Consider the following 22755-nt stretch of genomic DNA (forward strand, 5'->3'; position numbering starts at 1 on the left):
CAAGGACCCGTCCCTCCTGGCAACATGTCCAAAGTATGTCAGACGAAGCCCCAGAATCCTTGCCTCCAAGGAGTAGCCTGGTTTAACCCTCTCCAGGATGGATCTGTTTGTAAGAGTTAATGGTGGACTGAACATTATAAAGAATTCAAACTAAATTTCTACTTACTCTAGGTGTGTGGATTTATAGGATGCAAAGTTTCTAGACAGATTTTCCTAGTGTAACAACTCTTGGTTTCTTGACTGCTGCTACTATGAACGTTGATTGTGGATCCAAGTAAAAAAGAAATTCTTGACAATTTCAATCTTTTGTTCATGTGTCATGATGTTGCCTATTGGTCCACTAGTGAGGATTTTTATTTTCTTAATGTTGCGATGTAAATCATATTGTAGGCTCTTATAACTAGAACTTATTAAACAAGGAGGAGAATATTTTCAAATATTTTTCCTTTGTCATTGTTTTCTGTTTTCTTAGTGGACTTCTGATATAGTTGTTAGGTGTTGTCGAGTATGACTTATAGCACCCCTATGAACAACAAATCTGAACTTTGTCCTATCGGGTGCCATCTTCACAGTCTCTGAAACATTTGAGCCCAATGCCGCAGTCACTGTATTAGTTCACCTTGATAAATGTCTTCCTCTCTTTTGCGGCCTCTCTATCTTCCCAAGAATGGTGTTCCTCTCCAAGAAGTAGCCTTTCCCAGTAACATGCCCAAAGTATATGCCCAAAACTCTACCATCTTTGCCTCCAAGGAGCACTCTGGCTTTACCTTCTCTAAGACACATCTGTTTGTTCTTTTGGCAGTCCATGTACTTTTCTCCAACACTGCAGTTCAAAGACTTCAATTCTTCTGTCATCCTTATTCATTGTCCAGCTCTCAGCAGCATAGCAAGTGATTGAAAAGACCAAGTCCTGAATCAGGTGCATCTTAGACCTCAAACTAACATCATTAGTGATGCTCCACAATAATTTGAAGACGTCTCTGACTGCAGATTTTTCTACTGCAGTATATCTCTAGATCCTCTGACTGTTGTACCAAGTGTAATGATTGTGGATCCAAGTAAGATGAGGTCATTGACAGTTTCAATCTTTTCATGATGTTGCCTATATGTCCAGTAGTGAAAATTTTCCTTTTCTTGACATTGAGACACAATCCATATTTTTTCTTATTATTATTTTGTGTGCGTGTACCGTCAAATCAGATCTGACTGGTACAGGAGGATATTGTGCCTCCTTCTCCAGCAGAGCATCTGGTGGATTCGAACCGTGTTCTTCTGGGATTGCAGTGCAGCTTCTTGCCACTAGGCCACCAGAGCTCCCCTTACACAATCCATATTGAAAGCTGCAGTCTTCAATCTTCTGCAGCAAGTGTTTCAAGTCCTCCTTAATTTAAGCAGGTAAGGTTGTGTCATCTCCATAACAAAAGTGACCGATGAGTCTTCTTCCAATCCTGATGCCACATTCTTCTTCATAGAGTCCAGCTTCTTGAATGATTTGCTCAACATACAGATTGACAACATATGGAGAAAGGATATAACCTTGGCACATACCTTAACTTTAAACCATGTAGTGTTTTCTTGCTCTGTCAACACAATAAAGCCTCTTGGATATTGATATATAGATATATTTGGAAGCAAGAGTGGAATCCACTTCCTAAATAACATGCCTCCGAAAACTCTATGAACTTTGATATATGTCGATAGTTGTAGAAGGCCTTCAGGCCTTTGTTTATAGGGTCTCTATGAGTCGTGCTCTACTTAAAGGCAATCAACAACAACAACATATAGATATATAGTTCTGATTTAATTAACAATAAGGTGTATATCTTTTGGTCGTTTCTGTTCTTAACAGTCTGTCGTGGGCCGGAAACCTTTGGTTCAGTCTGAAATTCTACTGTTCAGAGTTTTGTTTGTAGTAGTTAGATTCTGCAAGGTACATTGGTTTTGATTAAATTCACAATCAAGTGTAAGGTGTTTGGTCACTTCTGATTTAATTGACAATCAGTTGTGTGCTGGAAGCCTCTTGTTTAAACCAATCAGTACCCATTCCTCCTCATTTTGTAGTTAAAGTCTATTGAGTCCTGCCTGAGAGTCTCCTGTTTGGGGCGTCTTGTTGGAAGAGTTTGGATTCTGGAAGGTAAGTTGTTTTTAATTTAAGCTGCTTTGTCATTTCTAATTTAATTGACAATCAGTTGTAAAGCTATTAGGTCACTTCTGTTTTAATGGACAATCTGTTGTGGGCTGAAAGCCTTTCATTTAAACCAATCATGACCACCCAATGGACAGAACTTTGTGATTAAAGGTTGGTTGAGCCTAGCCTGAAAGTCTCCTGTTGAGAGCTTTTGTTTGAAGCAGTTGGATTCTGGAAGGTAAGATGTTTTTTATTTAGTTAACAATCAGGTGTAAACTTTTATTCATTTCAAGCCTCGTGTGAAGACTTATTCTCTATTATAGTTACAAACTAAATTGTCAGTTTGTTGTGTTTGGGGATTAAATTGTTCTAATTGGTATAGCCCTTAGCTGTCATTTTGCTGTACTGTAATAACTTGCTTAGAAGCAGGAGTGGCATCCACTTCCTAAACAACATGCCTCTGGAAACTTTGAGCTTTGATAAATATTGATAGTTATAGAAAGGCCTTTTGTTCATAGGGTCTCTATGAGTCATGCTCGATGTCAATCAACAACAACAGCATAGATATATAGATAGATATAGATGCGCTCTAGTGGCCTAGTGGTAAGAAGCTGCGCTGCAATGAAAACCCATGGAAGAGTCAGCTGTTGGGTGGTTTTAACTAGAAGATACACAGCAGCAGCTGTGTGTGTGTGTGTGTGTGTGTGTGTGTGTGTGTGTGTGTGTGTATGTATTATTGTTGTTGTTGATTGCTGTCGAGTCGAGTCACGCACAACTCATAGCAACTCTATGAACAAAAGACCTGAGACCTTTCAGTAACTATCATTTCTCCAAGTTCATAGAGCTTCCAGAGGCATGTGGTTTAAACTTGTCTTAAAACTGGGAGCTCCACCAAACACTGTCCACCATGGGCAGCCATTATGGAATTTGAGACCCCAGTGGTACAAAATCCAGTGTCACAGCAAACCCAGATTACCTCAGCACAGCAAACTGACAGAGTGTTGTACGACTTAGAAGAATGTTCCTCCAAAATATAGTAACAAGGGATTAAATATAATTCCTCCGGCCCAACTTTTAAATACAAGGGCCCTCCAGGAGGTCTTGTTGACTCTAGACAAGAAGCTTAAATAAAAAAACAAAAAACAAACCAAACATTCCACAGTGACACTCAACCAAAACAAAAGAGCCCATCTTACAGAGTCCAGTCACTTCGCCCAGTCTCCAAAATGGAGACAAAGGCTTGGCCTAAATGCAGGTGTCCTCCTGGAGGTCTTGTTGACTCTAAACAAGAGGCTTAAATAAAAACAACCAAACAATCCACACAGATCCTCAACCAAAACAAGAGCACCATCTTTCAGAATCCAACCACTTCATCCAACTCCAAAGTGAAGACAAGAGCTTTGGCGTTATATGTTGTTGTTTTTGTTAAGTGCCGTCTAGAACTGACCCTATAAACAAAAACCTTTGCCTTCCAATCATGATATCGTTCTCCAAGGACTAGTCTCTCCTGGCAACATGCCCAAAGTATATGAGTTGGAGTTTCAAAATCCTTGCCTCCAAGGAGCACCTGGATTTACCCTCTCCAGGACAGACCTGTTGTTCTCTTGGCAGTCCATGGTATGTTTTACATTCTTCTCCAGCACCACAACTCAAAGTCATAGATTCTTCTGTCATCCTTATTCATTGTCAAGCTCTCAGATGCATAGCAAGCAATTGAGAATATCATGACCTGCATCAAGTGCATCTTAGTCTCTAACATTGTTGCTCTTTAGCACTCTGGAGAAATTCTTGACAGCAGATTTTCCCAGTGCAACTCGTCTTCTGATTTCATTGCCTCATTGATGATGTCAGGTGGATTTTGGTTGAAAGCAGAGACTACCAGAAGGATGTCTTGTTGTGTTTCATTGACTATGCAAAGGCATTTCACTGTGTGAATCACAACAAATTATGGCTAATGTTGAGAAGAATGGGAATTGTAGAACTTTTAACCGTGCTCATGTGAGACCTATACCTAGATCTAGAAGCTGTTGTCTGAATAGAACAAGGGAACCCTGCATGATTTAAAATATACCATAAAAGTGTGTATCAAGATTGTATACTTTCTCCTTACCTATTCAATCTGTGTGCTGAACAGATAATTTGAGAAGCTGGACTTAATGAAGAAGAATGTGGCATCAGAATTGGTGGAAGACTCATCATCAACCTGCATTATGCAGATGACACACTGCCTTTTTCACTGAAAGAGGACCTGAAGCCTTTGTTACAAAAATCAAAGATGGCAGCCTTCAATGTGGACTATGTCTCAGTATCAAGAAAACAAAAATCCTCACTGCTGGGTCAATAGGCAACATAAGGATAGATGGAAAAAGCATTGAAATTGCCAACAATTTCACCTTACTTGGATCAATACCTTTGGTACCAGCAGTCAAAAAATAAATAATGTACAACACTGGGAAATAAATATTGTGTCACAAGGTCAAGGACCTTGCCGAAGTTCTAAGGAGCGACAATGTCGGTTTAAAGACTAAAGTGATTCAATCCATTGTCCTTTCAATTACTTGCTATACATCTGAAAGTTGAAAAATGGCTAAGGGTGACATAGGAAGAATTGATGCCTTTGAGTTGTGATGTTGGAGAGGAGTATTGAATATCCCATGGACTGTCGAAAAAATCAGCAAATATATTTTTGAGAAAGCGCGACCAGAATGCTCTTTGGAGGCAAGGATGGCTAAACTTCATCTCATGTGCTTTGGGCATGTTGTTAAGAGGGACACGTCTTTGGAAAAGGACATCATGCGTGGACGAGTGGAGAATCAGTGAAAGAGAAGTCCTTCAATGAGACAGTGAGTGTAACAATGGGCTCAAGTATATCAGAGGTGATAAGGATAGCACTAAACAGAGCAGGATGTAGATTTGCTGTTCATATGGTTGTAGTTGACTTGACAGAACCAAGAATAGTGTGTGTGTGTGTGTGTGTGTGTGTGTGTGTGTGTGTGTGTGTCCGTGTCCATGTTATTTGTAAGTAGAAAGAGTTTTACTTCCTCCTTTCCAATTTGGATGTCTTTCGCGTTTTGTGTGTTTGATTACTCTGGCTAGAGCTGTAAGGAAAATGTTGAGTAGAAATGACATAAATGGACATCATTATTCCTGATCTGAGAAAGAAAGTTGTCAGTCTTTCACCACTGAACTTGATAGTTATTGTTGTTGTGTACCGTAGAATCAGAACCGACCCATAGCTGACCCTCCAGCGGCTTTTCAGAGGCAGTTAATCGCATGGGGAAAGATTTCTCATTCTTCTCCCATGGAGCAGCTGGTGGCCTCGAACTGCATGCCTTTGGGATTGCTGCACAGCTTCTTGCCACTACGTTACAAGAGCTCCCTAGTAGCTTGATAGTAGCTATCAATTTTTCATAGATACCTTTTATCATGTTAGAGAAGTTTATTGAGTACTTTTTTGATGATATTAAGGTTTATCAGATTCTTTCTTAGTGCCAAATAAAAAGGATTATTTTTTCTTTATTCTGTTAGTATAGGATATGAATTGATTTTTGCATTTTTAAATACCCATGCATTCCTACAGTACACCATACTTTGTCATAGTGTAAATTTTTTTTAAATGTGAAAACAATTCTGTTTGCAAGTATGGGTATAATTTGGAGGTACTGCACGTTCAGTTTCAGACCAATATCACAATAAAGGATGTCACACAAACATTTTGGTTTTCTTTCAGAATAACTCAAATGCACTATCGTTGAGCCAGGTGTGACTCATTGCTGACTCTCCAGCAGTTTTTCAGAGGCTGTAAATCTCACAGGAGGTGATTTTTCATCTTTCCCTTTTAAAGCTCTTGGTGAATTAGAAATGCATACCTTTGGACTGGCAGCACAATTTCTTACCCACGAGGCTGCCAGAGCTCTCCTTTTGATTTTCTAGTGTACATTAAAGTTAAGCTTATACTGTACTGTATTAAGTGAACACCAGCATTATGAGAAAGTCTGAAATATTGTAAAACTTAACAAAATATGACAGAGACATGAAATGAATATATGCTGTTGGAAAAATAATGCCTAAATATTTGCTCAATTTGAGGATCCCACAAATTGATAAAAAATGCAATATATGTCAAACATAAGAAAATGAGGTAGCCTATATCTGTTGAGAATTTGTGAACACATCAGTGTTCATAAAAGATATTAGTCTGTAGTTTCCTTGTGATGTCTTTTTCTTACTTTGTTATTATCACGGTCATACAAGCTTTGTACAAGCTTCCTGTTGTAATGTGCCATCAAATTGACTGCAACTCATAGTGACCCTTTGAACAACAGATTGGAACTTGACCTTATCTTGTGCCATCCTCAACATTTTTGATATAATTGATTCTTTGTTAAAGTTACCATGTCAATCTATTTTGTTGAGAGTCTTCTCCTATACTGACCCTCCACCTTTCAGAGTATGATGTTTGTCTTCAAGGACTGAACTCCTACTAACAACATACTGAAATTATGTCTGACAAAGCTTGACCATCTTTGCTTCCAAGGAGCAGCCTAGTTGCACTTTCTCCAAAATATACTAATTTGCTTTTTTTTTACAGTCCTGGGATAGTAAATATGTTTTTCTAACACAGATCAAAGGCATCTGTTCTTCTGTTATCCTTAGATTTCAGATACATAGCAAATTAAAAAAAGACCATGGCTTGGATCATGCACACCCTAGTCTTTAAATTGGCATCCTTGCTCTTCAGCAATTTGGAGAGGTCTCTGACAGTAGGCTTTCCCAGTGTGTACTACTTTTGGTAAGAAGGATGTTGATTGTGGATCCAAGTAAGATTAAATCATTGACAACTTCAGTCTTTTCTCCATCCATCATGATATTGTGTATTTGCCCAGTGATGAGGACTTTTGTTTTCCTGATGTTAAAATAAAATGTTGAAGGCTACAGTCATTGATCTTCTGCAGCAAGTGCTTCAAGGTCTTCTCAGTTTCAGTGAGGAAGGTTGTGTCATCTGCATATTACAAGTTGTTAATCATCCTGAAGAAGAATTGACGCCTTTGAACTGTGGTGTTGGAGAAGAGCACTGAACATCCCATGGATGGCCAAGAGAACAGTTATGTCTTGAGGAGGATGCAGCCTATGTGTTCTTTGGAGGCAAGAATGATGAGACTTCGCCTCACATGCTTTGGGCATGTTGCTAGGAGGGGGCTAGTCCTTGGAGAGGGACATGATGCTGGGAAGGGTGGAGGGTTGGTGAGGGAGAGGAAGACCCTCAGCGAGGTGGATTGACAATGGTGACTACTACAGTGGGCTCTTGTGTGTCAGGAAGTGTGAGGATGGCACAGGATAGAATAGGGTTCAGATCTTTTGTTCATAGGGTCTCTATGAGTCATACTTGACTCAGTGGCACCCAGCACAACAACAGCAACAACAATGATCCTGATACCAAATTCTTGATAAAATCCAGCTTCTCATATGATTTATTCACCATATTGAATGTTTGTTGAGAAACGATACCCCCCCCCTTTCTTGATTTTGAACCATGCAATGTCACCTTGTTCCACCTTGTTTCTTGGCCTAGGTATAGGTTTCACATAAGCACAATTAAGTGTTATGGGATTCCCATTCATCTCAATGTTAGCCATAATTTGTTGTGATTCACACCTTTTCATAGTCAATGAAATGCAGATAGACATTCTTCTAGTATACTCTGGGTTTTTTTCCAAGATCTATCTAACATTAGCAGTGATATCCCTGATGTCATGGCCTCTTCTAAATCCAGCTGGGATTTCTGGCAGTTCTCTGTTAATATACCGTTCCAGCCATTTTTTTTACATCCTCAGAAAGGAATGAATTGTTGTTAAGTGGCCTAGTACAACTCATAGTGACCCTCTGAACAACAGATCTGAAACCTGTCTTATGCTGCACCGTCTTCATCAACTCTGACACACTTGAGCTCATTGCTGCAGTCACTTTGCCAATTCATCTCATTCAGAATCTTCCTCTCTTTTTAACAAAAGTTTACAGAACACTTGGATTTCATTCATTGTTGCACACTTTCCTCCATACCCTCCTCCCAGTTCACTTTTCTCTAAAAAATTCATTCATTGTTGGACAGAATCTTTGTGTTCTTGATGTTGAGTTTCAATCCATATTTAAGGCTGCAGTCCTTGACCTTCTACAGCAAATGCCTCAGGTCCTCCTCAGTTTCCACAAGCAGGGTTGTGTTATTTGCATCTGGAGACTAAGGTGTGCCTGAGTCCGGCCATGATCTTCCAATTACTTGCTATGCATCAGATAGCTGGAAAATGACTAGGGATGATAGAAAGAGAATTGATGCCTTTGAGCTGTGGTGCTGGAGAAGAGTGTTGAATATACCACGGACTGCTAAGAGAATAAACAGAATTGTCCTAGAGAGGGCAAGACCAGCATACTCCTTGGAGGCAAGGATTCTGACATACTCTGGGCATGTTTCAAGAAGGGACCAGTCCTTGGAAAGGGACGTCATGCTTGGGAGGGTGGAGGGACAGCATAAGAGAGGAAGACCCTGGATGAGATGGATTGATTCAGTGACTGGGGTTATGGGGGTAGGTGTGTCAGAGACAATAAGGTTGGCACAGGATAGAGCTGGGTTCAGAGCTGTTATACATACGGTCACTATGAGTCTTAAGTGACTCAAAGGCATATAAGAACAACAACAGTATTCCCATGCTCTATTCAGACAACTGCTTCTTAGTCTAGGTGTTGGTTTTGCATGAGCTCAGTTAACTGTTCTAGAATTCCTATTCTTCTCAATGCACTGGAACAGTTTTTAGTCAGGGATCTTTCCAAATTATTGAGTACTGAGGTTATTTTGAAGATCAAAGCCATGGCATTTTTAGTTGCCTCTTATGCATATGAATGTTGGACAATGAATAAGGAAGACCAAAGAATTGAGAGCTTTGAATTTGAGTGTTGGCAGTGAGTATTGATTATCTCATGCACTGCCAAAAGAACGAACAAACCCAAAGTGCTCTGTAGAGTCAAGGATGGTGAAACTTCTTCTTGCATACTTTGTGCATGTTGTCAGGAGGGGCTAGTCCTTAGGAAAAAAGACATCATGCTGGGAAAGAGAGCTGGTCAGTGGAAGAGAGGATGACCTTCAATAAGATAAATTAATACAATGAGTCTAACAGTGGGCTCACATACGTCAAGAGATAATGAGGATGGCACAGAATAGGACAGGTTTCCTATCTATTGTTCATTGGGTCACTAGGAGTTGTAGTCGACTTTATGACACCTAACAACACCTGCTCTCATTTATAGCCTTGGAATCCCACCAGTGGGTCAGCTATGAGTCTTATCTGACAACAACAGATGATAACAGTAGTACCATACAGCGTGGGCCAGACATTGGATTTTTAAAAATATTTATTTTTGTGTGTGTGTGTGTACCATAAAATCAGATCTGACTAGTACAGGAAGAGATTGCCCCTCCTTCTACAGCAGAGTGTCTGGTGGATTTGAACCTCACACCTCTGGGATTCCAGTGCAGCTTCTTGCCATGGATTTTTTTTATAGTGTCTATTTACTTCTTTTAAAAAAAACCAAACCCATAATTAACATCTACTGTGTGCCAAGTACTTTCTAGGCATTTACATTCAGTCTAGTGGAATAGTCTTTAGGGAATTGTGCTGCTAACCCTAAAGGCAGTTCAAATCCACTATCAGCTCCAAGGGAGAATGATGTACAATTTCCTTCCTTTGTATTTATGGCCTCAGAAACCCCACAGAGGGGCAGCTATGAGTCAGTTCCAACTCACTGGCAATAAAAGAGAGAATAGACTAACTAGACTTCATTTCTCCAGTGACTCCTATCATGTCAGTGCCAGAAACATGAGAGGGGGTGTATTCAATCATGCACACACATTTTTAATCATTGCACGAGTCAAGTGATGTGTGCACTCCATTAGTCAAAGCAAATTTCATGGCTGAGTTGAAAGACAAAGCATGGGAAACTGGGCTCTACATTCTTTTACATGGCAGAGTCTAAGAACTTGCCCTAATGATTCTCATTTACCATGTAGTATGAAAGACTGATGCTGGATAGTGAACCTGATACAAAAATAAATTATCAAGTATATGAGATGGTGATAAATAAAACGGAAAAAAAAAAGTTTGAGATGCTAGTATGGGGATGATTCTGATTGCAGCTAGGACCATTTAACCTGAAAAGAAACCTAATCTAATATCCCCTCAGCCAGTTTATATTCTTATGCAAAAGTATACTTTTGGCCTGTTCTTTCATTGTTATGTGTCGTTATGTGCCATCGAGGTTACTGCAATTTATAGCGACCCTATGAACAAGGGATCTAACCCTTGCCCTATCCTGAGCCAATCTTACTATCTCTGGCATACTTGACCCCATTGCCACAGTCACTATGTCAATCCATCTCATCCAGGGTCTTAGTCTCCTGTACTGACCATTCCAAGAATGATGTCCTTTACCAAGGACTGGCCCCTCCTGACAACATGCCCAAAGTATGTGAGATGAAGTTTCACCATTTTTGCTTCCAAGGAACATCATGGTTTTACTTTCTCCAGGACAGATCTGTTTGTTTTCTTGGTAGTCCATGGTACATTCAATCCTCTTCTCCAGCACCACAACTCAAAGGGATTGATTTTCTTCTGTCATCCTTAGGCATTACCCAGCTTTTTTACATAGCATGCAGTTGAGAAGACCATGGCTTGGATCAGGCACACCTATGCAACTGACATTACTGACATTATTGCTCTTTAGCACCCTGGAGAAGTCCTTGATAGCATTTTCCCAATTTTAACTCACCTTTTGATTTCCTGACTGCTGGTGCCAAAGGTGTTGGTTATGAATCCAAGCAAGATGAAATAGTTAACAACTGCAATTAATCTTTATTGCTCTTTAGCACCCTGGAGAAGTTCTTGATAGCAGATTTTCCCAATTTTAACTCACCTTTTGATTTCCTGGCTGCTGGTGCCAAAGGTGTTGGTTATGGATCCAAACAAGATGAAATAGTTAACAACTGCAACTCTTTCTCCATCTATCATGATGATACTTATTGGCCCTGTGGTGAGGATTTTTGTTTTCTAAATGTTGAGATACAAGGGCTTCAAGTCCTCCTCATATTGGAAAGCAAGGTTGTGTCATTTGCATGACACATGTGGTTGATGAGTTTTACTCAGATCCTGACGCTACATTCCTCTTTATAAAGTCCAGCTAAAGAAAGGATACATGCCTGACACACTCCTTTCTTGATTTTCAACCATACAATGTCCCCATGCTGTTTGGACAGATAACAACTTCTTGGTATAGGTATAGGTTTTGCATAATAAGCACAATTAAACGTTTTGGGATCACATTCTTCTCAATGAATGTTAGCCATAATTTGTTGCGATCCACACAGTCAGATGCCTTTGCATAGTCGATAAAGTACAAATAGACATCCTTTTGGTACTCTGCTTTTCACCAACATCCATCTGACATCAGCAGTGATATCCCTAGTGCCACAGCCTCTTCTTTCTGGCAGTTTTCTGCCAATGCACTGTTCTAACCATTTTTAAAATTATTTATTTTAATGAACATTTACAGAGATTTTGGATTTCCATTCATTCATTGTTGCACTTTTCTCCCCGCCCCCCCCCCAGTTCGCTCATCTCTTTGAAAAGTAAAATTCCTTCATTGGTATACAATCTCCCCGCGCCCCACCTCTGCCACCCCGAGTATACTCCACTCTGCTTTTTTGGTAATTTTCAGCAAGATTTTGCTTGCATGTTATATTAAGATACTGTTCAATAATTCCCTCATTCTTTTGCATCACATCTTTTGGGAATGGGAGTAAATGTGGATCTTTTCTAGTTGTTCGTATACTTTTTGTTTTATAACATGAATTGTATTCAATCAATATAATTTATTACAACATCTTATCAAATCCTCCCTGTATTCTCCCTTTCTATTCAGCCTACTCATCCATCTGCTAATCTGTGTTCCCCTCCTATCTCTATTAACACTCCATGATTGTTTCTGGTTGTGTGTGAACCTCTCCTTAGCTATTCCCCTCCAATAAGTTATGCATTGTCTGTTCCAGATGGTTAATTGCAGTGTACGCAATGTCTCGCCATCCATTCATTTCACATTGGCTTTCTCTTCACCTATTCCAAAAAAGTGTTAATTATCTGTCCGTTCATTTCCTGCTCTCCCTCTTCCCCACCCATCTATTTTTTTCCTATCTATTTTTATAACAGTGATCTTATAAAGTATTTGTTCTTTAGCGACCGACTCAGCATCAAGTCCTCTAGACTTGTCCATGTTGTGTAGTGTTTCAGAGTTCTTCGTTGTTTTTTTTTGCTCACTGTTGCAAAATTTTCTTCCCCTTCCCCTTCCCAGCTTGTTTTTTTAATGCAGTATAATACTAAATTGTGTGAATATATCACAGTTTCTCTATCCATTTCTTTGTTATTGGGCACTTGGGGTGTTCCATCTCTTTGCTATTGTGAATAATTCCGGCAGTAACATGAATGTGCATCTTTCTTGAAGGTATATTCCAAGCAGTGGATCAGATGATATTTCTGTTTTCAACTTTTTGAGGCCAGACTGCCTTCCATAGTGGTTGTACCATTTTATATTCCCACCAGCATTTGTTGTTTGTTTTCTTGTTGCATTTTGCTATTGGTGCTGGGGTGAGATGATAACCGCATTGTAGTTTTGATTTGCATCTCTCTAGGGAGCATTGGTATGGGATAGGACAGTGTTCAGATTGATTATTCATAGGGTTGCTAATGAGTTGTATTCTGACTCAGTGACACCTAACAACAACCAGAGAGCTTTGGTGGCTTAGTGGTAAGAACCTGTGTTGTAATCCCAAAGGCACATTGTTTGAATCCACTAGCTGCACCACAGGAGGATGGGCAGTCTGATCTCATGCTATTTATTGCCTTTGATTGGCTGGAGGTTCAAGCTATGGGTTGGTTCAGATTTGTCAGCACACAAGAGCAATGACAGTGGCTAATGAGGGAGGTCTGGTGGCTTAGTGGTAAGGAGTTATGCTGCCAACCCAAATGTGTGAAGATCTATCTGACATCACTAATAATCCCTCATATCATAGTAGTCTCTTCCCTATCTAACTTGGATTTCTGTCTGTTGTCTCTTGATTGTTGATGTACTGTTCCTGCTTTTTTTGTGTGTGTGTGTGAGAAAAATTTGTATTTAGAATTAGCCAGCTGAACTCAGTTTAGATGATCCCAATTTTGTTGGCAACGTCCAAAGCATCATAGTTAGGAGCAAGTCAAACATAGGCCTTCTTCTCTGCATCAGACCTAATCAAAGTGTTGACCTTGGCCACATCAATGTCATAGAGCTTCTTTACAGCTTGTTTAATTTGGTGCTTGACATCCACAATGAACATAAATGTGTTGTTGACTTCTATTTTCTTCATGGCTGACTCAGTGGTCAGGGAAAACTTGATGATGGCCTAGTGGTCAAGCTTGTTTCTCCTGGGGACTCTTTTCTGGGGTTATTTTTGCAGCCTTCATAGTCTCAGTGTCTTAGGCCGCCGGAAGGTGGGTGATGTGTGGATCCGTGGAACCTTTTTTTTTTTTTTTGGCTGTGGATGCCCTTCAGGACGCCTTCTTGGCCTTTAATGCGTTTGCTTTGGCTTCAGTTTTGGGAGGGCCAGGGGCTTCCTTCTTCGCTTTCGGTGTCATCTTGGTAGAAAGCTGTTCTGTCCTTTTAAAAAATGACTTAAAAATAATCAAGATTTTACTTGCATGTGGTATTAATGATATTGTTTGATTATTTCCACGTTCTGTTGGGTCACCTGATTTAGAAATGAGAATAAATACTAATCTTCCCGTTAGTTGGCCAGGTAGCTGTGTTCCTAATTTCTTGGCATAGACTAGTAAGTACATCCAGCGCTGCATCTGTTAGTTGAAATATACCAGTTGTTATCCCAGTGATTTCAATTTCAAATTGTAAAAGTTAATAGAAATCCTGAGTTTATTTGGTGGCATAGTCCACAGGGTCTTTTGCGCCTAATCCAAGAGTGGTGCCTCTCTGGCAATTTAAGTCTACTGGTGACTCTGTGGGGGAAGTCAGGCAATCCCCTCCTGTACGATTTACAGATTCCAAAAACACACTGGAGGCTTTGCTATGAGATAGTTCCTACTTAATGGCAGTGAGATGAGAGTATATCATTTAAAGCCTTTGGAAATTATCCTCAGGGCAAACAGCAAATAAAGAAATATCTCTTCCTGAAAATTTGGTAAAGCATGAATCTGTGGTATTTGAGTCAAGACTGCTTCCTCCCCACCATCTCCAGCTCATTAAGGAGGAGATGCCGTCCCAGGCTGATGGAGCCAGAACACTGGAGTTCCTCTCTCCTCCAGCTCCCAGGCAGGGATCTTTCTTCCCTGGAGGAGTAGGACTTAAGCATTTCTTACACTGCTCCCAGCTACCTATTGCTGAGGTAAAGCCTTGGATGTCTCTGGTAAAGAGGTAGGAGTTACCTTCTGTCCAGCCCCAACTTGTGGAATCGAGGTTCTACCTTGTTTGTGGCATGTTGAGAATACTGTAAACTTGATTGTTACCACCCTGGCTTATGAGGTGCTGGTTCTAAGCCAGGAGGGACTAACAGAGAGGATCTGAGGCGTCCGTCCTTCCTCCAGTGAATGCTTAGTTCCTAGTGTGGGTGCGACTCAAAAACATGTCATTGTCCTTACCCTTACTTAGATCTAGAGCCCTAACTTGGTGTTTTTATATGAAGGAAAAAACAGGTCATTAAAAAGATCTAATTATTTTGAAAATAATGGACTTAAGGAACTCTGGTAGTGTAGTCTGTAAGTGTTTCATTGCAAACCAAAGAAATTTACTTTAAGTTGAAATATGACAGGGAAAAGTTAAAGCTTAAAGGCAACTCTTAAGAACAAATGGAGGTTGTAGTGACAGGCAATTGGGAGGAGATTTGTGGATTTAATGAAAATATAGGTTATACTGTGGGCTGACTAATTTGCAGGAGAGCAACAGAAAATGAGACAGCTGGGAGTTAACAACTGTCAAACGCTGACCACAGATTCTTTTTCTTCAATGGAGGCAAAAATTCTTTCAGTTAGTTTGTAAAGTAGTTTATGCCCCAGCCCCTGTGGAAAGCAGGACTTTAAACTGATTTATTCTGATTTGACACTCCCTGAGAATTGCCGTTATCAACCTCAGCTATACAGAATCAGAATCTACAATCTACAAAGAATCCCAGGTGATTCTAGGAACTCTTGTGAAAATGCTGATTTTTATTCATTGTCTCAGCAAAGGGATCCAAGTGAAATTAGTCTGTTGGAAGCCTGATTAAAAGCATAGTGCAGTCATCTGGCAATTAGTAGAGTTTACCAGCTAGCATTGGTCAGAGAACAAGGATGCAAGCCTTAATATCAGTGCCATCCTAGGGTGACTGTGAGCATATCTAAAGTTATACTTCTCTGAGGAGCAATGTCAGAGGCTTAACACTCGAGGAGGACAAAACTAAACTTTAATAATTTAGCAACCCATTAAACAAATGAGAAAATAACAATTACAAGCACCTGACATGGCCTAACTGCAAGTTTCCCTACTATGTGCCTCCAAGTAAGTTATTTTAGTCAAACCACCTTCTTTATCCCAGAGACCAGGCATAGCCCCTGATTATTCCTGAGTAGCAGATTTCACTTCCCTGCCAGCCCATTATTCAAACAATCCAATCACATCCTCCCACCCACAGGAATCACAGATCACCTTACCCTCTTGTTATTAAAAACTCAATTTCTACAACATTTGCTTGTTCACTCTCTTCCAGAATGCATCTTTCTTGTGTCTCTGTATGGCACAGTGCCCTCCTTCCTTGGGCTATTTATAAACTGCTGCTGATACCATCTGACCAATGTCCTGTGTTTGACCATCCCTATAACCTTAGGATAGGAATCCCTCACTGACTAATAGAGTTAAGAGGAAGTAATTAAAATGGGACAGGAGAGGCCACACTATACTAAAATGTTTAGTCACCAATAAAAAATAATGAGACATGGAAAAAAATAGGAAAGTATGATTCATATACCAGGAAACAAGTGCCAGACACTAGAAACTATCTGTGAGAATGACCAGATATAGATTTAACGTTAAACTATTTCGAGGTAACCATTACAAATCATCACAGAAGTAAAGGAAAGCATGGTTTAAAAAGTAAAAGACGTCTTAAAAGTCCATAAAATGAAAGATATAAAAAGGAGAAGTTGGACAAAGGAACAAAATAGGATTTCTGAAATTAAAGCAATAATAACTTAATTTCATTGGAGAGGCTTGGAAGTAGATTTTTCCTGTCAAAGAAAGAATTATTTAATATGAAGATGCATCAGTAGAGATTATGTAATCCACCCTGAGATAAAAACAATGAAGAAAAATTAATAAACCCTCAGGAAGATGTGAGATACCGATAAGCAGGCTTGCATACACATAATGAGAGCACAAGAAGAGAGAAAGAAGGGAAAATATTTAAAGAAATATTAGAATAGTTGACACTTTCTCAATTTTACTGAAAAATAGTATGTAGGAAGCCCAACAAACTCCAAGGAATGTAAATGCAGAGAGATCTACAAATGGATAGATCATAGTAAAAATGCTGGAAGTCAAAGACATGAAAATCTTGAAAGCAGCCAAGGGTGAAAAATTATTCATTACTTATAGGGGAACCCTAATAAGATTAACAACTGCCTTCTCAACAAAACCAATGGAGATAAGAGGACAGTGGGATATTTTAAAAGAACCTCAAAGAAAAATGTTCATCATGAATCTTCAAAGTATTTTTTTAAAATGTTGGTGAATTTTTTCCCCCTGCTAAATAAAAACTGAGAAAACCGGAAGACCCACTTTCTAAGAAATACTAGAGGAAATTCTTTAGGCTGTGATGGCTACATGAAAAAAAAAAAGTTAGTAAAATTTTGAAAGAGAGTATAAGTGCATATTCTTTTTTAAAAAATACATATTCTTATTTAAAAATAAATACATAAGTGATTTAAAAAGCAATTGTATAAAATGTTTAGAAGGTATAAAAGAATATGTATGTAACACATTCGTCTTTTTCTATGGGATACCTCCATTTTTCTTGGATTTTGGAGTTGCTTTCTTTCCCAACTTTGTAATGCCATAAATGTAGAGTCTGTCTTGAGTTACTTTTTCATTCTTAACTTCTGCTAAACTTCAAAGTGATCATTTGTGTTTCAGAGTACAGTCTCAATTTAGTAAGATGAACAATCTGAAGAAAAGAAAAGATATGGAACCTGCTTGTACCTGGAGTTTATTGTCTTCAGAGAAAGGTAAGTCACTGAAGTAGAAATGTGTATGATTTAGATAATCCTGATCATTGTCTTCTCTTCCACTTCTTTTCCTCATAGTATTTGAGATACTTTGGAATAGTTATCATTTTATTGACTGTATATGTATGTATGTTAATATATTACAGTGGCTATATTATTTACCCATTAAGACTACTCTGGAACTGTCCATTTATCCAAAATTTTTTTTAAAAAAGGGTAAGAAGTAACCATGCTTTCTGCTGCTTTTCATACTCTATAAAACATTTATACCTGTTGTTGTTATGTGCTATTGAGTCGACTGTGACTCATAGTGACCCTATGCACATACCTCTGAACCCTGCTGTATCTGAGCCTATCTCACTGTCTCTGACACACCTACCTCAGTCCATCTCATCCAGGGTCTTCCTCTCCTGTGATGTTCCTCAACCTTTCCAAGTATGATATCCTTCTCCAGAGACTGATCCTCCTGGTTACATGCCCAGAGTATATGAGATGGAGTCTCAAAATCCTTGCCTTCAAGGAGCAGTTTGGTTTCACCCTTTCCAGGATGGATCTGTTAGTTTTTTGGCAATCCATGATGGTATGTTCAATACTGTTCTATAGCATCACAACTCAAAGGCATTGATTCTTATTCTGTAGTCATTGGTCGTTGTCCAGCTCTCAGATGCATAGAAAGTAATTGCAAATACCATGGCCTGGACCAGGCACACCTTAGTCTCTAGCCTGACATCTTTGCTTGTCAGCACTTTGGAGAGGTCCCTGCAACAGAGTTTCCCCAATACAATTTGCCTTTTAATTTCCTGACTACTTGTGCCAAGAGTGTTGATTGTGGAAACGTACAAGCTGACATTTTTAGCAATCACAATCTCTTCTCCATCATACCTCTTGTTGTTGTTAAGTGCCGTTGAGTTGCAGGCCTATGAAGGGGAGTCCTCAACGCTATCATACCTGTAAAAGACCTTAATTCTTTCCTGTGGCCATAACTTTCCACAGGCGACAGAAGAAGAGAGCACAAAGTAAAGATTGCTAGAGACCTTCACTTTGTGGCTAATTCCTGAGCTCCAAAGATGTTTAAATGTAGGGTGAAAAACTGATTATCCTCAATAAGGCATCCACTTGCCTGCCCACTTTTATGACATTCTTTTATGTCCTTCCAAACCTAGTTCCCCCATGCTACCTATTGACTTAGTACCCATCTCGTCATACCTTCTCCCAAGTATAAGTCTTATTACTTTTGTTTTCAAATGTGTGCAAATGGTGAAAGAAAGAAAAAAAAAAAACCCAACAAAACAAAAACCCCCACAAACCTTTTTTTTTAAAAAAAGTAATGTGAAGTTAACATGTATCTGCCTGTGGTTTTTTTTAGTCTATTTATCCATATTGGTAAATGCATCAATTGAATACGTGACACCTTTGTTTGAGTGTGGGTTATTGTGTATATTTATTCAGCAATACATATCTATTCCGTTAACCAATTTGGTTCAACAGAGACCTGAATAATGGCCTAATATTTAATGAGAAGCAAATTACCAGAAAATAGTCACTTCAAATAATATACATACTTCTAAGTTACTGCCTAGAATTTTCCTTATTGACTATATAAATTTAAAGGTCTGCAACCTAAATGTATGTGTGTGTGTGCTGTATGTTTACTTTATTTTGGACATGTTGTTGATTGCCGTCAAGTCAAACACGACTCATAGCGACCTTATGAAAAAAAGACTTGAAGCCTTTCTATAACTATTGTTTCTCAAAGTTCATGTTGTTTAGGAGGTGGATGGCACTTCTGCTTCCAAACCTGTCTTAAACTGGGAGCTGCACCAAACACTGTCCACCATGGGTAACCATTATGGCATTTGACACCCCAGTGGCGCAATGTTCAGCATCACAGGAGCCCCATGTTACCTCAGGACAGCATATTGACAGAAGAGTGCTGTACCACTAAGGAGAATGTTCCTCCAAAATGTAATAACAACCAACTTTAATTACAAAGGCCCTCCTCGAGGTCTTGTTGACTCTAAACAAGAGGCCTAAATTAAAAATAAAACAACTGATATGGTATGTTGTTTTGTTGTTATGTGCCGTTGAGTTGCCTGTGATATGTAGCCAACCTATGTACAGCAACTCTTAGTCCTTCCCTATCCTAAGCCAGTCTTGCTAATTCCAACACACCAACCCTCATTGTCCCAGATACTGTATCAATGCATCTCATCTGGTTCTCCCTCTCCTGTACTGTCCATCCACCCTTCTGAGCATGATGTCCTTCTCCAAGGACCGATTGCTCCTGGCTATGTGCCCAAAGTACAAGATGCGAAATATGTTTAAGTTAGTGTAGATATAAGTGAGGTTTCTTGCTTTCTTCTATTTCTTTTTTGGTGACTGGTAAATGATGGTAGCAGTATAGGTGAATTTCTGTATATTTTATGTTTGAGTACAAAGGTGTATTTGTGCTGCTATTAAACTTTATCTCTTTCATTCCTGTAGCCACTCGAAATTCTCTGACTTTGATTTCATGGCAGGAGCTTACAGGTAAATATGCCTTCTGTTTTGGGGAATAATGTTTTCCATAAAACTAGCTAGTTATCCCCATTCCTTGCTCACATCTTCATTTTTGTTGGGGCCACAGTTGTAAATTTTTTGGACACTATCTATGAATCCTGGGGCTGTCATGGCAAATAGGACTTACTTTTCTCTCTGGGGATATTCAGATGTTGGGAGGACTGCTGTTGCTGGTGATCAAGTCTCCAGAGGTAGAAAACTTTGTGGCTAGACTAGACAAATTGTTTCTTGAATGATCTAAATTGGACATCAACAACTGTAGACCATGGACTAAATTGGATCATAAGACTGTTTTTGTAAATAATGTTTTTCTGGAACATAATCATGCTAGTTTATTTACATATCTTCTATACCTGTTTTCAGGCAACTATGACAGAGTTGAGCAATTGCTACAGGGATACAATGACTCACAATGCCTATTTACAAACTTACACAGAAAAAAAATAGTCACCAACTCTGATCTAGAATAGTATTTGGAAACTGAGTTATACAGAACACTATTTTCCAGGAGTTAATTAATAATTCCTTTTAGAAAAGGATTCTATATATACTTAGGATCAGAAAATGCAAGATTTAACAAAATTAAACAATTTATTATACTGGATGACATCTCAGAACCCCTTCATATGTTAGTATGCATCGAGAAACTAAAAGGGGATTTCCCTAAGCTATCTGCCCACAGAAAGTCCTTTGTCCCAGCTCTCCTATCTTGAAAAATAGTATCCTAGGATAGACTTATTTGGGAAATGTCAAGCTAGATATTTACTTAATAACTCTGTGGATTAATTTTTCTAATTATAGGAGATGAAAAAGATATAGTATGCTTAAGCTTACTAGCTTTTTTCCTTTTAAAAAATTTTAAGTTAACACTCTATTTTAAACTGTCAATGTGATTATTTTTTCTTCTTCTTTTTTCTTCCCCTTTTTGTATATTATTGAATAGGATCTAACTGGCACAGTAGGAGATTGCTCCTCCTTCTCCAGCAAAGCACCTGGTGAATTTGAACCATGCACCTTGGGTATTGCAGTGCACCTTGTTGCCACTAGGTCACCAGAGCTCCCCTGTCAATGTGATTTAAAAAAAAGAATAATATACAATTTTTATTTTATACTTGTTTACTTACAAAGCTCACATACATTGTTTTTCACACTGGATCTTTCCTATTTTCTTTACCCACCTCTCCCTCCACTCATAAAATTGTGCGACCCTGTGATTAACCACCCCTCTCCCCCCGCTGCCTATCCTCACCCCTCTGCTCCCACCCCTCCTTGGATCCTTATACATGTTCTACAATAATGGTCCTATACAGTATTAGTCCTTATGGAACTGAGCTAGTTCACTTAGCATAATGCTCCCCAGTCCCTCCCAAGTGAGCTAGTGATTTACAAAATCATTGCTCTTACTAGCTTTTGACAGACATGTGTATAAATTACTTACTCTGCCACCTTCTAGCTGTCAAACCTCGGGCAAGTTCCCTAGTTCTTTTTTCTTGAGATTTTAAAGAATATTAACAGAAAACTGATTTCCATTCATTCATTGTTGCACATTTTCCTCCCTACCCCACCCCAGTTTGCTTTTCTCTCTAAACAAAAAATTCTTTTATTCTGGAAGTTCCATAGTTCTATAAGCAGGATTTGCTATGTAATCCTAGGGGTGTGGTAAAAATCAGTACATCGATCCTGTTGTTCAGATATTAAGAATTTTAAGACAGCAACAGTAAAGTGTTAAACTACACAGAGGGTTCTTCTGAGTGCTTGGACCTATAGAACTACACAGATTATACATCCATGAAGCCAGCCCTAGTTATAGATTTTTTTTAATACTTATCAAAACACCTGGTTGTAGGTTTTGGAAAATTTTCATGGGATTGTTGTGGAAACAAAATCTACTGATATGTATAAAGGACCTAGTACAATAACAATGGGTGACACAGAATGAAAAATCAAACCCCAAACCTGTTGCTGACAATTTGATTCCAATATATGGAGTAGGTGCTAAGGATTCTAAGGCTGTAATTTCTACAGAAACAGACTGCCATATCTCTTTCCCACAGAGCACCTGATGGGTTCAAACTGCCAACCTTTCTACCTAACTTAACCATTGAGTGACAAGGGCTGCTAGGCATAGCATAGGCAGTGATAAAAGAGCTTGTTTTTAATTGAAAATAATTTCTAGCCATATTTGATACATATTTATTGTAATTATTATGCTAGTTTTCTCAGGATACTTTGGTGAAGAAAACATGTAAAGTGATGGTTTAGTGGGAAAGAATGAATAAATTTAAAAAACCCAACACCCCATAAGCAAGAGAGTGGTTAATTTTGCTAGGTGCTGTTAAGGCAAAAATAAGAGTATAGGGATGGAGAAGAGGGTTTGCTTTCATTTGGATGAGCCAGAAAGTCCCCTTTCCAAAGGTACTATTTAAAGTTAAATCTGAGCCGGAGGAAGAATGTTGAAGGCCGAGAACATAACCAGTGCAGAGACCTGTAGTGGGAAAGAATGTGACATTCTTGAGATGGCTTAGGCTAGAGCAAGGTTCCACTGCTTTGTTTATAAGGTCACTGAGTCATGACTGACTGACTCAGTGGAACCTAATAACAACAAAAAGTAGGTTAGCATACATGTCACGCATATTTTCACAAAAAATTAAAAATTGTCCAGTGTAGCTTTAGTGTAGAGTGAGGAGAATAATAGAAAATAAACTGGGGAGGTAATTAGGACTCGGATGTCTT

The 22755-nt window shown here is 39.0% G+C and overlaps 1 protein-coding gene across 1 annotated transcript in view; it reads left to right on the forward strand.

Moving 5' to 3' along the window:
• LOC102858774 (NACHT, LRR and PYD domains-containing protein 12-like) overlaps positions 1–22755 on the forward strand; it is a 42988-nt gene that overhangs the window by 1842 nt on the left and 18391 nt on the right. The window lies entirely within an intron of this gene.

Source organism: Elephantulus edwardii, unplaced genomic scaffold (assembly GCF_000299155.1).
Source record: "Elephantulus edwardii isolate Elephantulus edwardi_28Jun2011 unplaced genomic scaffold, EleEdw1.0 scaffold00083, whole genome shotgun sequence".
Taxonomy (NCBI): Eukaryota; Metazoa; Chordata; class Mammalia; order Macroscelidea; family Macroscelididae; genus Elephantulus; species Elephantulus edwardii.